We start from the raw sequence: 17,756 nt of genomic DNA on the forward strand, positions 1-17,756 counted from the left end.
AAAAAGTATACACATGGATAGATATTTCACAAAGAACTGTAAATTATGTCACAGTAGGGTATTAGATCAGCTTGTAAATGCAAGTAAATAATTGCTTACAGAGAGCAATCAGAGGAAGAGGAAAATATGATAGATGAGAAGTAAGAGAGGCAGTTCCTACAATCACTAAAACCTAAAACACAAATCAAGGAAAAAAACGTGAGGCTACCTGGAAACATTGAAAGCTCTCTTTAAATAATGTTTGAGGGTTAGACCTTTAATGCCTTTGCCCTTGGAAGGCTTCCTCAGTGATCCAGATTGTAAACATAAACTGATTCACCCAAAGAAATAATATTCGTGCCAGCTTGATTACCACAGTAACCTTACATAGATTTTAATGTTTTCTTATTTTTAGTAATCAAAGGTAATTGTTGACAGTCAAAGACATAGAGATATTGCAAAAAATATAGTAAGTAGATCTGTTTCTAGTTCACAGATTGTATTTCTATTGCATTGTATTTATATCAGAGAGGGGAAACACTGCATTTTTTTATAAAATGTTTAAAATGTCCATCAAGGAATGTATCATCTCACAATACCCCATAGAGTTGTATAACCTATTTTATGTCTCAAGCACCACTTTAAAAGTATTCTAAGAGAGAAGGCAATTTCTATATTTCTTTCATCTCTCTTTTTAATTTCTACACTGTGGGCATCTCCCTTTGGGAAGATTTAACGTATAAAGTATATATATATGTGTGTGTGTGTGTGTGTATCAATATAAATATATATAATTTGTGTTGTTATCCATGAATAGATGTGCTCACTAGAGAGTGTGACTGTATAAATGCGCAGCTTCTTTGAAATGATGTGGAAAACAATCAAGTAAATCTGCCATTAAATAATATTTTTAAAGAAAAGATTACACAAGTTAGATTTATCTATCAGGGAATAGGTATACAGATTTAGATATTTCAATTTAAAATTCTAAACATATTTAATGAAAGAATAGGCTTGTGCTGAGTTAATATTTGCTAGAGGAAACTAATTAATAGATTTCAGGACTCTTGTCTAGCTCTTCCTAAGATGATGTGAGGTGAATAAACCAGCCAGTAATAAAGGTGATCATTTAATAGTTTATAGATTGATATGACTCATATGAAGGTTAAATTTTCTTCCACTAGTTTTTTCTCATTAAATTTCTTTATTCCATTTTCTACAACATGTTCTCTGACAAGCATTGAGTCAGTGGTGCACACAGGCAAACAGCTCATAAATTCCCCCCATAAATACAAATATGTGCTCACATTCACACGGGTGTTGAGATTCTCAGAGGTTTTGGCTCTGAGGTGAAGCGACTTCAAGTTCATCTTCTTAGAAGGGCACTTTAATTCTCAGCCGTCAGAATGCAGTGCAGTAAAGATCCTCAGAGTGGCGCTCAACCACAGCCTACAGCTAAGTAGCTTAGGGCCCTACCACCTTGGCGCAAGGTCATTCAAATTCCCCTCTGTTTTTTCTCTTTCTCCTTTATCCAATTGGGAATTCAACAATACAATCTTGAGTGGAGTCTTCAGACTATACCATTAGCTTATTGAGCAACTGTACCTGCTTTTAAATTTTAATGATGCATTTTTAATATGATAAATGTAGTATACTTGAATGGTTTTATATGCAGGTTGGATAAACTATGATTTTTGTTACTCTACAAATATTGCTTTCCAAAGAATAGGCATGTGATTGTAAGGCTTATATACTTACAGGTGTATCTGTGACTTAAAAATGACTGTCTTTCTGTCCCAAGGAACAGAAAGTAGATGTTGGGAGCATGTGTTTTAAGGTACTTTAACTCAGAATGGATAAGAGCAAAAAAAGTACATTTTAGCAATACTCATGCCAATAGTGTTTAAGGAAACTTTACTGCAACGATATAACGATGACAAGTGGAAATTACCATGGAAACAATTCACGACTCCATTTTTTCACGGCTCGAGAAAGAAGAATTTCAGAAAGTTTGATACAGTAATTACCTGATTAAAACAGGAAATCATCTGGAAATCAGATTTATTTAAAAGTTGGGATCTTGTGCATTCTAAACACCTTTAATCTTACAACTCCACAGGGTTCTTGCAATGACCCAAAAGGAGAGATAGGAGCAAATAGCTCTATTTTTGTTGAAAGGCTGTTTAATCTGTAAAGTGAAATAGAACACTGAAGTGGAAGATTGAAGCAATTTCCCCGATAATTAAGAGAGGTCCTTTAAGTTAGTCCAATTTTTTGGATATTTTACAAGAAGAAAATGTTTTATTTTAATTAATATGATATGAAACAATTTTTTGTAGTTTAGTTTATGTTTCTAAATACTTTGGAAGATATAATTACTTTTAAAAATAAATATAAAAATCCCCCAGTGATGAAGAAATATTTTATACTTTCTGAGTAACTAACATTCCTCCTTTGTTTTAAGATGTTTTTCTCTTCTCCCTGAGAGATTGCCATTGTGCACACATTTTATTTTTGTATGATGCTTTTGAAGCATTGCATATACCTTAAAAATGCTTCAGTGAATGGGGAGTGAATCAGCAGGATGGGAGCTCTCGTCTCTCTCTCTTTCTCTCTCTGTGTGTGAGTGTGTGAGTGTGTGTGCGTGTATCTCAAATGAGTTAAAATAAATTTGAGTTGCGTAAGTGGCTAAAATCTGAAACCATCATCTTAAAACAATCTTAATAAAATGGGAAGCGCAGAAGGGATCAGAAAGCATCAGTGTCTTCAGGAAAAGAAGCATTAGCAAAATTGCTTTACTAAATCCGATGCAATATTGCAATATTAGAAAGCGTCCATTTCAGTCTTGGCTATCCTAGAAAACTTAGCAGAATGTCCTGTTGAGTTTATAAAGTTGGATCCTGAAATCACACACAATGTGTACATGCTCTTATACCAGTTACTCATAGATACACAAGGTTTGGGATAATAGAGGCAATTATAAAAGAAAAGAGCCAAATACTCATACATTTAGTATACATGCAGAAATAGATAAAATTTGTGTGATAAGAATTTTGAATCCTTGGATGAGAAAATTCACTCAGAGGAATGTGAATGTCTTTATAAAAAGAGAACAATGTTTTATTTAACCCAATAGTAGTATTATAAATATAGCCAATCATATCTTTCCCTTTTTCACAGAACTTGGTAACAGTTCAGTGTGAACTAAACCCTAATGCTAATTTAATAAATTATCTAACTCACAGTTGTAGAAGGAACTAGGAAAGTAGTCAGGAATAACATATTGTGATGAATGTCATATAGCAAATGACAGTATTTATCATCACAATTTGTGAGATACTAACCAAAAATTTGTTATTATTTAAATAAATTTTAAGACTTATTTTATATATTTAAACCAATTCATTGTCTCAGAAGACAAAACTAGCCTCTTATGAATGGCTGGATTAGGAAGTGGTAGCAAACTGGGCATCCACCTAGTGTCAAAACATTGGGTTCCAGTCGTCGTCTGGGGACAAACATGACAGGAGATCTCCTTTCCCTCTCTTGTGCTGCAGTCAATGATGGTATGGTTTCTATCAGCAATAAAATTCCTTGAATGTGAAACTATTTATATTTCTAGCACTGCACAAAGTCAATAGCATAGTCAATCATTTGTGGGTTTTGTTATCCCGGTCAGGCTGTAAGTGCTTCCCCAAGTTTATAGCATTTCATTTCAGCATCCTCAGAGCTGGGCACAAGACTCAGTACATAGCTGTTACCTAAAACAATGTGATGAATATACATACTGCTGTGATCATTCTAATAAATGTTAATAGTGCAGAATACCATACTGCCCATCCTTATGGAAGCAAATCAGCTGAACACAGGGTGCCTCATTTTCAATATATAGAAAGGGTAAACATGTTACTCCTCATTAGGAGTAACACTAAAACTGCACACCTAATTCATGTATGCAAAGTACTCCAAAAGACTGAACTTAAGGAAGCCTACTAGAAATGATGATGGGTAAACATTGTAGAGGGACCATGGAGGATATTACCCTCTGGGGGAGGGACAGATTGAATTCTAAGATCCACATGTACCCTGGCCTCTGTCGAGATTCTGAACGTGTGCACATTTGTTCCTGTGTGCTTTGGACATTAATTTACTAGAAACTGAATTGAGTCCAAAATCTATTTCTATTCTGGCAGCGTGGCATGCCAGAGCCTTTTCTCTTTATGTATTTTTGGCATGTGTTCAATTATAATTAGTTCTTAAAAATAATAGTTCAAATCTACTCCAGTTTGAAAAAATTAAGTCTTACCAATGTTTATTTGCAAATAAGGACCTAGTCAGTGTTTAAAAATCAGTGAAAGCAATGGTTGACTTGAGACTAGTGCAAAAGAAAGTCAGGATTGTTAAGTACAGCCCATGAATCCAAGAGGCTCCTATTTGGACATATAATATGAATTATTAAAACATACTACTACCCTAAATTACATTTTTGTTTCCTTTTATGTTTTCAATATCCACCTTCAGTATATAAACTCTGTTTTCTTTTTGAGTCTATCCTCAGTGCTTTGTATGTAGCAGTTATTCACCAAATATTTACAGTCATTCCCTAAGAATCCATGGAATATCATCTGTGTGCAATATTGTTTTAGAGCCTTGGTAGATTAAAAAGGAATTATAAAGATGTTCACTGATAAAAAATGCCTCTTAAGTTCTTTATAGTAATTAAGTAAGCATAAAGAACAATTTATAATGGATTGCAGAATTGCTGTCTATTCTTTTGTCTTCAGTAAGGGTGTCGAGACAACCAAACAATTCACATGATTTAGTGACAAATGTCTTCATGTAGGCATTGCAACTTAATCCTTAGTCTTGGATAATATGTCATATATTTTACATATTGCAATATGGGTTAACCATGAACTAAGAAGTGAAACTGTTGGGACAGTGGTGAATTTTCTTCTATCAGAGTGGAGGGTGTAAGTGGAAAGTAATTTGGAGATTAACATGGATGTTATAGTGACTGTACTTAAAAATAAGGACATTTGCTCCTGAATCAGTAGACAAATAGTGATATAATAAAGGAATGTTTTAGAAAAAAAAAGTGAATCTAGCTGTGATATTTAAGATAGTTTGGAATGCTGACAGAGTCTGAAACCTGGAGGTTCATACAAGAGATGATTTTCATAATTCATATATTAGATTACACTGGCATATTACATAAGCAGAATGGAAGAAAACAGACTCCAAAAAACATTATAAACAAAGGAATTAGACATTTTGAAGTAGATGTAGAAAATGAAAGGTAGGGTTATGTCAAAGTTGATTAGAAGATTTTGATTCAGAATGACAAGAATATTGTCTCATTTGATGGGGAAATGTGAAGAAAGAGCTGATTTTGAGGAAGAGGATGGAGTTTGATTTTGAGTATGCACAGCTGGTGTTACTTGGGGGAATCTAATATCTATTCTTGGAGAACATTAATTCATTCAATATTGTACACTGAGCACCTACCATGTACCAGCTAATATACTAAGCAGTAGGGATTTCACACTTGTGAATAACAAACAGATGTCCTGCTTCTAGGGAAAAACATGATGCCCAGTTTTTGAGGTGAAAGAGAATAAACCAGGACAAAAGGAGAATGGGAGGAAGAATGTCTAGGATAAGATGGGCAACCCATATAAAAACTTGAGAGAAGAGAGTCAGGAACATTCAAAGGGAGGCTTAGTATGACTGAACTGTGCAGTGTACCATGTTCTCTTCTATTTAGCAGGATTTTAATTTTGGTCTTTCACTAAAAATGAGTCATACTAGTGCACAAAAACATGGATCTGTTTCTTAGGGGGGAAATTGGAATGAGTACACTAATTAATTAAATATGATGAGTGTATTATGGGTTATAGTAATTCAAATTTATATAAAAATACTACTTCATACTACTTCATAGGATTGTTGTGAGAATAAAACAAATTCATACTTAGCATTTACAACTCTTGTGGTATGAGTTCAGTATTCAATACTAAGAGTTTGATTTAGTGAAATGTCTCATGCTGGGATAAGAAAGTACACATGTGTACCCACCAAAATTAACTTCTTCTGTAGAGAAACTACTTGGAAAGCAAAATATAAATTTTCTTGGTGAAATAAAATGAATAACAAGTTGGTCCTAAATTTCCTTAGCCAAGAGCTGAATGGATGATAGTCCAAAGGAATCAGGATGTTTTTTTTTTTAACTTTTATTTAATGAATATAAATTTCCAAAGTACAGCTTTTGGATTACAATGGCTCCCCCCCATAACTTCCCTCCCACCCGCAACCCTCCCCTTTCCCGCTCCCTCTCCCCTTCCATTCACATCAAGATTCATTTTCAATTCTCTTTATATACAGAAGATCAGTTTAGTATATATTAGGTAAAGATTTCAACAGTTTGCCCCCACATAGCAACACAAAGTGAAAAAATACTGTTGGAGTACTAGTTATAGCATTAAATAACAGTGTACAGCACATTAAAGACAGAGATCCTACATGATATTTTTCAAAAATTGATTAATTTTGTATGCAATTTCCAATTTAATACCAGGGTTTTTTTTAAATTTCCAATTATCTTTATATACAGAAGATCAATTCAGTATATACTAAGTAAAGATTTCATCAGATGTTTAAATCCAAGTGGAGAACTTTTCCTGTGCCCTCGGCACCTTCCAAATGATGCCAATGCTCATCTCTGTCACTTTTCTCAATATCTGAGGCTGCAACTTTTTCCCCCTTTTGTATTTTGTATTTTCTTTCCTAAAACATGTTAACAAGTCCAACTGGATGTTGTCCAGGCTTCTACACCTAAAAACAATTCTGACTAGGTTTGAAAATTAATCTTAAGGTTATAAGCCATGATTCCTTAAGGACTTCATAATATATCCTATTATGGTCACCCTTCTAAAGACATGAAGGAGAAAGAAGAAAGAAGCTCACAGAGAGATGAGCTCGGAGGGATCAGGGAGTATGCATCTTCTTTAATGTAGATTTTAAGTCATAAACTTCTCTAATGAGCATGAGGAAAAGCCTGGCTACACAATAACATCTGACAGAGCTTCCAGTGACTTCCGCATTTGTGTGTCACATCTCAGCTGATTTGGTTGTCTGTGTGCACCGTTATCTTCTTTGGTCTAAACAATCTTGTATGTATTTTATTTGTTGTTAATAATCTTTTTAAAAAGATTTATTTATTTATTTGAAAGGCAGCATTACAGAGAGAGAGGGAGAGACAGAGAAAAAGAGAAAGAGGTATCTTCCACCTACTGTTTCACTCCACAAATGGCTGCAATGGCCAGCACTAGGTCAAGGTGAAGCTAGAGCCTTGAACTTCATCCAGGTCTCCCACATGGGTGGCAAGGGTCTAAGCACTTCTGTCATCTACTGCTACTTTCCAAGGCACATTAGCAAGGAGCTGGATCACAAGTGGAGCAGCTAGGACTCAAATTGGTGCCCATTTGGGATGCTGGTGTTGCAGGCGGCAGCTTAACCCTCTGTGCCACAATACCAACTTTTGCTGTCAATAATCTTTAAGAAAATAAGAAGTTGGAAGATTATAGATTGAAAATTTACTAATTTTCAAAAAAGGATATACTTTTAAATCTGCAGGTCTGAAATTCTAGTTTTTATTTCCACTATATTTTAGAACACTTAATAAAAAGAAAGTGACACTAGTAGTCACTTATTTTTGTGGATTCAGAAACTAAGCTAATACCATTTCCTTCCTGATAGTGTTAGTAGATGGAAGATGTTAGTAGATGTGCAAGAGTATATTTAGCAATTTTCCATAAAAGCATTGTTGATAAAGTGGAAAAATGGTGGCTGGATTATACCAAAAGTGCCCTCAAAAGTGGCTGACCACTCAAACACATACAACACCAAGGAATAGTCTTATGTCTATTGTTACAGAACTTTGTCATAGTCCTTCTGTCCATCTCCAAACTTTGAGACAATTTCCCCTTAAAACTGTAGTTAGATTCAGTGTAATGGTTGGAAGCTATATACTAAATGATAAGTATAAGAATTGAATGCATTTTAACAGGATGCATCTATAGGTTCAAATCAAAAAGATTGAGGCAAGGTGTTCTTATTTATGATACTCATCAGTTAACATTGACTGAGGTACATTGAAAAAATGTATTTGAACTCTCTCTTCACAAAGAGAAAAGTATTTCATGTATCAATGACAACTTCTCTTGCACAAAACGACCTGAGGTGGAGGAGCTCCAAAAAGACAGCTTACTTGAATAGAACGTGTATTGAACTTGGGCACTTGCAAGTTTGCACAATGGCCATTTTCCTTCCTTTCCCCCATAGCGGTTGGTTAAATATAAATAGTAAGAAGAAGAGGAATTTGTCTTATGAAGAGCATATTCTACAATACATATACAAATGTGGTTTTAAAGCAAGTAAGCAATATGACATGATGTATTTCAATTTAGGTCTCTTATCTCAATACTGCAATTTCCTATGGGACATGTCAAATGAAAATGAGATGTTATAGTTCTTATTTTGCTGGATTCACTAAGGTCCCAGGTTTTAATCCCCAAATTCTAATGGAGGCAGCTTCACCTATTTAACTATCATTGGGATGAAACTCCTACACATTTGATAGTGTCCAGAGTAAGTATTGCATTGTCTTGATTTTGTGCATCCTTACACATTATACTATATGTATATGAGTGAGGACAATAATTGATTTTGTGGCTGGTGCCATGGCTCACTAGGCTAATCCTCCACCTGTGGCGCCGGCACCCCGGGTTCTAGTCCCGGTCAGGGAACCAGATTCTGTCCCGGTTGCTCCTCTTCCAGTCCAACTCTCTGCTGTGGCCCGGGAAGGCAGTGGAGGATGGCCTAACTGCTTGGGCCCTGCACTTGCATGGGAGACCAGGAGGAAGCACCTGGCTCCTGGCTTCCTATCACCGCAGTGCACTGGTAGCAGCAGCCATTTGGGGGGTGAACCAACGGAAAGGAAGACCTTCTTTCTGTCTCTCTTTCTCTCTCTCACTGTCTAACTTTGCCTGTCAAAAAAAATTTAAAAATTTTTAAGAAAGAATTGATTTTGTGCTTTTGCACAAATTCTAGTATGCCATTGATCATGTAATAGTTTGAAGTTTCTATTATTTCTTGCTCAGTTCCCAATAAATACATGTCTGTCCCCATCCCTTCCTGGCCATTCTGTTCTCCATTGGAGAAAACGAGGTTCCTTTTATTCAAAGAAAAGTTGCAAATTCCAAGTGTTTCAGTGAAGCCTAATATTATCTTGCACATAAATAAGCAGAAAATGGATCAGTACTCTGTCTTCTGAAATATCCATAGGACATTATGTATTCACATTACCCTCATTAACTGGAAGTTACCATTTCTCCATAAATGTCATCACTGAGATAGTCTCCTAGTAGTTTTTTAAAACAAAATATAGTAAAAATTATGCTTCAGAGTAATAACACAGATTTATTCCTCTCCTTTATTTTATGGAAGAAACCATGATTACACTGATTTCTCCCTTTAGGTTTTTTTTGTGGAATAGTAAAAGTTAAAATGCTCATTTTGGTATCATTTACCAGAGTTGATTACAATACAGTGGCTAATATAAAATACCTTAGTTTCCAACTTCATTGAACTCTGTTATAATTATACTTTATTATTTCAATCATCATAGTCCTTTGCTTTCAAGGGTGAGAGTGTGTGGGAGGTACAGTGTAAAAATATTTTGAGTGATGGGGGATGAAGTGACCTCTTGTATTACTCACTTTTTGAACCATGTTTCACTTTTTGCAGCACAAATGTACCAGTTGTCATGGCAATGTGTGATCGTTATGTGTATCAATGTGGGTGTACATTCAGTGGTCTCAACTGTTCTTGAAAGTAAGGAGAAATGTTTGAAGTAAATTCTAAAAATGTTGAATGCTGTTAAATATTATGATCAAAAGATGCTCAGTTTTAGATGGTATAATGTAGAATTTGATGTACCATGCAGGACAGTAGGATATTCTCTGGGGGAAAATGTGTGGAAAATAAAGAAACAGTTTAGAAGCACGCAGTCACACTTGTGATAGGTAGTTTTATTTTGGACCGTATCCTAAGTGCACTTCTTTTTTCAGCTTGTAATATAAATCTCATTACATGTTTCAGATTAAGTACTTAAAAATCTTGAAATTGTACTTTAACTTGATGGGCAATGAGTCAGAGTTTTCAACCTTTATAAATTGAACATATTAATATGCATGTAGAGTTAAATCCCACCTAGATGTCGGGCACGCAGACAGGTATTCCTGAAATTTAAAGATGAGGACTGTTCAGAAATGCAGTAGCTAGAGAAAAATGGCTTGACTCAGAAAACATGAGTCCAGGACCTCAGAACCAGTGTGGGAATATGATATTTGACCAGGTAATTTTGACTCTCAATCTCCTTTCATTTTATTTTACAAAGCAATGGCTAATTTTGTGTCCAAGAAAGAAGAGGAAATGTGGGAATGAATTAATTATTTCATAAATGACTTGAAGCTTCAAAAACAATCCCTGAGCAAGTGCCCAGATTCTATAAAGGGTGCAGCCTTCAATCACTTCCCTCATTCCTCCAAATATCTGACCAAAAGGCTGTGAAAAGCATTGTTTCCCCAACTGTTCTCATCATGGACACACTTTTGAGGGGGAAAAAAACCCAACAGTGCTCAATTTGTGTTTTTCACACCTAATGAGGTGAGAAATTCTAGGCAGGCTCAAGAGACATTTTCAGTGTGCTGGAATCTGATCTCTGTGAAACTTAGCAGTTTCCTGTGACAGTTTTAGCTTAATTTTACATAGTTTTCTTTTGCATTGTTTTAAACTTATGCTGGCTTTTCTTCACTAATAACACAGATGGCACCAGTGAAATCCTGCCTTTTTTCAAAGTGCAGGGAAAAAAAGTAAAAAAAAAAATTAACTTGAAAACTTTCAAGTTAGAAAATATTTTATTTTTGAATGGTTACAGTAAGAATTTCACAAAATCATTAGGACCATGATTTAAAAGCAAAGAATAGATACAGAATGTCATTTGCCATTAAAATATAATAGTTATTAGGTTTCAATTAACAATGAATTGCCTATATAAAGTTTTTTTTATTTTTTATTTATTTTATTTTTTTTTATTTTTTATTTTTGACAGGCAGAGTGGACAGTGAGAGAGAGAGAGAGAGACAGAGAGAAAGGTCTTCCTTTGCCGTTGGTTCACCCTCTAATGGCCGCCGCGGTAGCGCGCTGCGGCCGGCGCACTGCGCTGTTCCGATGGCAGGAGCCAGGTGCTTATCCTGGTCTCCCATGGGGTGCAGAGCCCAAACACTTGGGCCATCCTCCACTGCACTCCCTGGCCACAGCAGAGAGCTGGCCTGGAAGAGGGGCAACCGGGACAGGATCGGTGCCCCGACCGGGACTAGAACCCGGTGTGCCGGCGCCGCAAGGCGGAGGATTAGCCTGTTGAGCCACGGCGCCGGCCTATATAAAGTTTTTTTTAAATGTGCATTCTCAATGGAACATTGGAAGAAATATTTACTGAGTGTTGATGTTTCAATAAGTTTTTATTTTATTTTCATATATATTAATTAATTCTTCAGAAGTATATTAATTTCTTGAGGCCACTAGGCATGTCCACCTGTAGTATTTTTACCTTTATGCAATTAACTAGTCTCCATGGGTTTGTAATTTCCTCTGAAGACACAATTTAATTCACTGAGAAAATAAGACTAAGTACACTATTTGATTGATTATCTTATCATCCTGTCAAGTCTAGATAACCCAGTGATAGCAGAGGGAAGTGAATATCATCTTAAATTGAGAAAGAGATTGTAATGCATATTCACATTTTTTTCATAAATGCACTTTCTAATTCCTGTATTTTAGATTATCACAATAGCTTCTTAATTTTTAATCACAAAGCTCATCTTCCAAACTTAATATATACATTGGATGAATGTCTTTCTAAAATGGACATTTAGTCACTTCTCCAATCAAAAATCATCAGTGACTTCTCTTTATCTGAGAGACTCCATTATGTGTGGTTTGGTTTTACCCCTCCAGTCTCTCAAAATCCAATTGGTCTACTACACATTGCCAAAAAACATCATGGGTATGAATTAGACTGAGTGAAAACATCAAAATCAACATGGACTCATTTTGGGCAAATTACTTGTGTACTATGTGCCTTGGTTTCTCGTCTTTTGGATGGGGATGGCAACAATGGTTCACCTGCAAGGGTTTTTGTGAGAACAAAGTGAGTTAAAGCACGAAAATGTTTAGAGTGGTGTCTAGCATTCAGCAGGCATAGATCAAGTGTCAGATATTACTCTTATTAATTCTCTTCCTGCCACTTTGTTCTAGCTATTGTTACTCTATATCCCAGTGTTTGCATATCAAATTACCACTTCTCTTCAAGGCTAGGGCCTGATGTTTTATCTATCAAGAAAATTATATGATCATTAAAATGAAAATTTATGCTCTATATTACTAAATTATGGTTTATTCCAATCATAATGCACATCTCTTATCTTGTTTTATATCCTGGTTGCATGCATGGGTGTCTTTATCTTTCCCAGAGGTTATTGAACCATTAATGGCAAGTATGACATTTTATACATTGCAATGTCTCACACCTTGTCAAAATAACAATCATATAAATATTGAGAATATCCTTAAGATTAAATATTCTAATAGTATATCTTTCAAGATATGAATCTCATATTAGTCTGTGACTAGACTCCTTTTTGTAACTTGTAACTTTGACATTTGGTTAAAAGCTCTCTAAGATTGTCTTTGTTGGCACAGGTTTTTCATGGACTTAATGAAACAAAACTAAGAAAACCCTATCTTGGTGGATTTACATTTTTTCTACATTGTGGAGTATGCATTTGTATGGTATGTTACCGTGTAGTGGTCTTGGATATTTCTCTTTAACCAAGAGAGCCCTTAAGAGCAAGGCTGAATGTGTTTATAATACTTTTCTGTTTATAAGCATAGCTATACAGAGAGAAATAATTATTTTGAGTTCACACTACAGAATTTGCCAACTGAGATCCTTTGATAATTCTCAAGGATGTATTTCTTTCCCACTTCTCTGTTTTCATTAATTTTTCTAGGTACCAGATAATACTTAAGTTTCAAGGGAATATGGAGAAGTATATTTATAAAATCCAGATATTCTTCATCTGAATTTCAGCCAAGAAGCAACTTATCATGCCACTGAAGCAAGATATGTCACCACTGAATTTGATTTATTACATGCTTCAGTTCTTAATGGAACAGAATAAGGCAATCTACCATGATTGTTGCTTCGAGCATAAGGTTAGAGAAGAAGCAATGCAAACAACCCCAACATGGGGATGATGGCAGCTATCCACTTCTCTTCAGGCTTCTCGCTGACATCCACCTTGGATCCTCGGGTCACTCTCAGCCACATCATCTCAATCATCAGACCCCTTATGTGACATCTGAACAAGCTGAAAAATTATTTTTTTAAAATTGGAAAAATAAGTGGTGCCACTGCATCCTCTGTGGAAAATTTGGAAGTATACTTTATAAATATGAGAAATTCATGAGGCTCAAGTGATTTATATCCTGCTTCAAGAAAATAGGGATTGGGGTAACAGAGAACCTTCTTATAACTCATGCAATACATTGCAAGGTCAGTAGCCAATAAAGACATCACCATCCGTGATTAATCGTGGATGAGCTCCACCCCCAACTTCCCTTTTATCCCCGAGACCTAGATAAATGCTAGGATGGAGCCTTTAGCTTTCCAGCTGTGTCCTTCTTAGCACCTGGCAAGACATAGCAAGGGAGCATTAAAGAAAAGGAAAGCTAGGCTGATAAAAGTGCAACTCGGAAGTGAAATGAAGTAGAGAATGGAGAGAAGCTTTTGCAGTATGAGAAATAAAGAAATAGACTTACTTGACAGGCCTAAGAGTCATCCTAATATGCTTGCCATCACAATGCACAGATTTCTGCATTTGGCTTTGTGTCTTAAAAGTACCTAGTTCTTTGCTTTTCCAGTACGTGAAAAATAAATTTGGATTTTTTTGAGTACAGTAGTGCCTAACCTTTGCTCCCTGATGATATTTCAGTGGATTCAGAGGCAGTCACTTACTGGTGACATCTCTAAGTTCATATTCAGAGATGGTCACTTTTATTTATTTCCATTTTATTAGTCCACAGATAACCTCCAGTGCATATTACAAATCTTTTGGTTCTCTCATGTTTATTGAAAACTTTGTGTGCATTGCATAGTATACCGGATTTTTATTCATATCTCTTTCTCATGCATGTGTTTATAGCAGCAGAATTTATACTCTCACAAAATGCTTATGTACTCAAAAATTAGTCTTATTTGCAGTGTGTTTGTAGGAAATATTTGTAGGAAAATTCTCAAGTTTTCAAAGTGACTTGATACGTAAATTTCTTTTGACCCTGAAGTAGCCTCTAAAAGTTGTATATAGCACATTATCATTTTAATTCCATTTTGCAAATGAGGAAACAGAATAAAAATCATGGATTGATTAATCTTCTGTAAGTAGAAAACCAAACTGTGTTAGAAGAAAAGATAACTATAATTCATGCTTCTTTCTCAAATTTGGTCTGAAAATTTGCAAAATATTTAACAATTTACAATGCTTGAAACTCTGTAATGGAAAGATATTAAAAGTACCAGAAGGTCCACTCTTGCCATAGACCTTGAGAAATGCTCTATGTAGAAGAGAGGGAAATGTCACTTTAAAACACAATTCAGCCCTTCAGGGAGTCGTATGATTTATTTCAAGTGCAGATAGTCCTGACCAGAAAGCGAGGTAGACAGGTTTGGTGTAAAGGAAAGGATGATTCCAAAAGAAAAGCATGGCTATGTGGCTCCACATCAGAACTGAAGATGAGTGTGAGGAGGAAAGGACAAAGAGTAGAGGAGCAGGCAGAGAGGATGAAGAGTAGTCTGAGCGGGAGTCAAGGTAGGCTTCATCAGGTGATAAAATCTCTAGTGACCAAGGATAGTTAGTATTCAATTGCAAGGCAGTTGCTGGTGGTTCTGAGATTTAAACTCACAGAACACCAAATCTTCAGTGAATGTTTTTTCTTCTGACATGCTCTACACATATTTATTCTCTCTCCCTTTGAAAGTGGGAAAATGACTTGTGTTTCACAGCTGAGTTTGTGAGCAGTGCGTCTAAATTGGAGGAGGAGAGACAGGGTGAGATTAGGAGTTCAGTAGAAGTAAATACCCTGAATAAAAGTGATCATGTAAAGGTAGAGTTTGGCATTTGAGGGACTTGAAGTTCTTCAGAGGAAAAAGTACCATCATGTGGAGGGGACAATGTCAGAGTGACATTCTTCAACTTGTTCTCTTTGAAGTATCTCATCCTTCTTATGCTCATTTGGCTATTGCCTATATGTTTTCTTCCCCAGAATCTCTTTTATATTTTAAAAGTCCTTTCCAGTGGCTAGCTGTATAATTATGACATCATTATACAGTGAGATCTCATATAATTCATGAAAGGTGAGGAAAGAAGTCTAACGAGTATTAAAATTGTTTATTCCTGATGGAAGGTCACAATCGTAGAGAAAGCAGCTGTTTACTAATCTTCAAATTCATTTCTAGGACCTGTGGATGTCTGCATCTGTCTTCTCGCATGATTACTGAAAATCTAGGGAATATGTGTTCACAGTCTTCACTGGTGCATGCCACTTAATTTACACACACACACACACACACATCCACTCAACACTCACACTACGTTCGTCCTTACTGAACTCTGAGAGGTTGTGAGGCTCTTTATAATGTGCAATCAACTTTTACCTCCTTAGTTTCAGTATCTTTGCTCATCACCTACAACCCTTTTCTTCTCTTTAAGATGCAAAAGTAGTAAAATTCCTCTCCATTATCTCATATGTAGCAACTTATGGGTACATTTTTATAACTTGAACACACCTTAGGGATGTTATCCCCATACCTTAGTTGACTCAAGTATTTCTTTCTCATAGATATGCATTCCCTCTAAAAGGAATTCAGATGATAGCATTTTCTCCAGTTTTCAAGTATAAAAACATTTGTTATTATGTCTATACTACAGATAACTGCAGATTATAATGATCTAAAAATAATAATTAGCAGAACTCATGATGATTTAATAAATATTCAAAACAAGCAGCTTGGGGTGTTAGAATTTAGTTGTCTGGCTTTTATAAATAATACCCTTAGTTGTTAGCACCATGAATAATGTTTTAGTATATTCATTGACTCAAGATTTATCCAATTGATTTATAGAGAACGTAACTTAATCAAATGCATAATTTATTTTTTGAAAATGTTAAATTAATACATGTGTGATTTTAGGAGTTATCTGCCTATTTTAGGAGAAATCTGAAAATCCAAACACATTCAGGCAATAAGAATAGCCTTTTCTCTTTTCTTCCTTTTTTAAAAAAACTTTTTCATTTCATCTGCTGTTTCACTGTGATATCAAATTGCTCTTCAAAAAATCTTAACCCTATTTCAAAATTCTCACTAATTTCAAGTGATAACTAAAATCATTGGTTATAGATCTAGTGTCAAATAAGTCTTTATCTCTTCCTGTAGGCGGCTATCTTTTTGACTGATGTAAGTGGAAAAAGAACTGCATTTCTTTTTTCCAGTTGAAAATGGACAATTTAGCCACTACATGTCTGCCAACGTACCTCTGTATGAGATGTAATTATATGTGAAATAATAACCTTGCTGCCAAATAGTTTTCAGTGCTTTGCTTTATATGAGAAACAATACATTTTTAGTTCCAAAAGGCAATAAGATAATGACATTCAAGTCAATCTCTTGCTGCTTTTACTTTCTTACTACGTTTTAAGTCTCTTGCTCATCCTTCTCAAGTTTTCAATATGTTAAGATGACAATCTCTTATTATAATTTAGATAGCATAGCCTTTGGTTAATTTTCAGCCCAATTTTTTCTCTGAATATGTATGTATTAAAAAGTCTATTCTCAATTTATGATAACAGGTTTTAGAAAACACTTCTCTCGTATAATTCATCAGCTATTGTGCAGTGTTAGGAGTTTATAATATACTATTTTCACTAATCTATTTTAGCGAATTAAAAGCCTGTTCAAATAAAATTGAAGGCAGGTAAAAGAAATGTCAATAATAATAGCCAATATTTATTTAGCAGTAACTATGGATAAGTCATCGTGCTAAGAGTTTTATAGGCATTCTTTTATTTGTTCTTTTCAGAACACTTACAAAGCATGCACTGTTATTTCCATTTTATTTAAATTGGGTTTTAGTATGTGATTTTGCCTTCTTGTTTCCCAAAAAAGCTAGCCTACCTGTGAAGTTGTTGCTGGATGGCATTATGCTACTGGCTGAGGGCAAAGTCACTAGATGCTCAGAGCACCCACCTCTCTTGTCTTTTTGTTTTGATTTTTTTTTTTTTTTGACAGGCAGAGTGGACAGTGAGAGAGAGACAGAGAGAAAGGTCTTCCTTTGCCGTTGGTTCACCCTCCAATGGCCGCCGCGGTAGGCGCGGTGCAGCCGGCGCACTGCGCTGATCCGATGGCAGGAGCCAGGTGCTTCTCCTGGTCTCCCATGGGGTGCAGGGCCCAAGCACTTGGGCCATCCTCCACTGCACTCCCGGGCCATAGCAGAGAGCTAGACTGGAAGAGGGGCAACCTGGAAAGGATCGGTGCCCCGACCGGGACTAGAACCCGGTGTGCCGGCGCCGCAAGGCGGAGGATTAGCCTATTGAGC

The sequence above is a fragment of the Lepus europaeus genome, chromosome 6 (genome assembly GCF_033115175.1).
Source record: "Lepus europaeus isolate LE1 chromosome 6, mLepTim1.pri, whole genome shotgun sequence".
In the NCBI taxonomy this organism is placed as follows: Eukaryota; Metazoa; Chordata; class Mammalia; order Lagomorpha; family Leporidae; genus Lepus; species Lepus europaeus.